At 39.9% G+C, this 1,089-nt stretch overlaps 1 non-coding gene across 1 annotated transcript; it reads left to right on the forward strand.

The window, feature by feature from the left end:
* Positions 1–299: 299 nt before the first annotated feature.
* On the forward strand, positions 300–406 carry LOC148879303 (small nucleolar RNA R71). Its single transcript, XR_016106229.1, has one exon. It is a non-coding gene; the product is annotated as a small nucleolar RNA R71 (small nucleolar RNA).
* The last annotated feature ends 683 nt before the right edge of the window (positions 407–1,089 follow it).

The following is a 1,089-nucleotide window of genomic DNA, read 5'->3' on the forward strand; positions in this document are numbered from 1 at the left end:
CACAATTAAGAGGCTGCACATGTATGGCGGCTATCTGCATTTCATCTATTTTCTTACTGAGTGCTCCTATTTGTGCAGATAGTGCCGTATAAGTATCAACATTATGCAAGCCATGCTGTTTCCTAGTTTGAGTTCTTTCAGAATGCCATTGATAGTTGTTGGCTGCCATTTCCTCAATAAGTGCATGGGCAACCTCAGGAGTTTTATTATTTATGGATCCTCCGGCTACAACATCTAATATGGTCTTATTTGAGTCAGTAAGACCATTATAGAAAGTCTGCACTTGCAACCAAATGGAGAGGCCATGGTGAGGAACTCTCCTTAACAGCTCCTTGTATCGTTCCCATGACTCGTATAAAGATTCCCCCTCTTGCTGGAAAAAAGTAGTGATGTCATTCCTCATTTTAGCAGTTTTAGAAGGGGAAAATATTTAGAGAGAAAACGGCTGGCCATTTCATCCCACGTAGCTATTGATCCTGCTGGTAATGAATTCAGCCATGCTTTGGCTTTATCCTTCAAAGAAAATGGGAATAACCTCAACCTAATGGCATCATCACTTACCCCATTGTGTTTGAAGGTGTCACAAATTTCTAAAAAGTTAGAAATGTGTGCATTGGGATCTTCGTGGGCCAATCCACAGAATTGCACCATGTTTTGAATCATTTGTATGATGGTAGGTTTGATCTCAAAGTTGTTAGCAGCAATATTAGGCCTGATAATGTTGGAGGCAGCTCCAGTGAGAGTGGGTTTGGCATAGTCCATCATAGTCCTCTGCTCAGCCATTTCTTGAGCCTCTTGAGCTTCTTGAGCTTCTTGCTGGACTTGTTTGGCTACTCTTAGTCGGACACGGAGAGTTCTTTCAATCTCTAGGCCATAGAGGATTTCCTCCAACTCGACTCTGCTTGTCAGAAACTGCGAAAGTCAAGGCAATAAACAAGCCAATATTCACAAAATAACTAACCTTATTACAACTGAAAATGTATAGTGAAGTATTGGAATATACAAACCTACATCCTAAAATAAATAAATGCAGCTAACTAAAAGTAGATCAACATCTTATTCAATATACAGAATTCAGTAGCAATTTAC

This window comes from Nelumbo lutea, chromosome 1 (assembly GCF_056320005.1).
Source record: "Nelumbo lutea isolate HS-2025 chromosome 1, American lotus-T2T, whole genome shotgun sequence".
NCBI lineage: Eukaryota > Viridiplantae > Streptophyta > Magnoliopsida > Proteales > Nelumbonaceae > Nelumbo > Nelumbo lutea.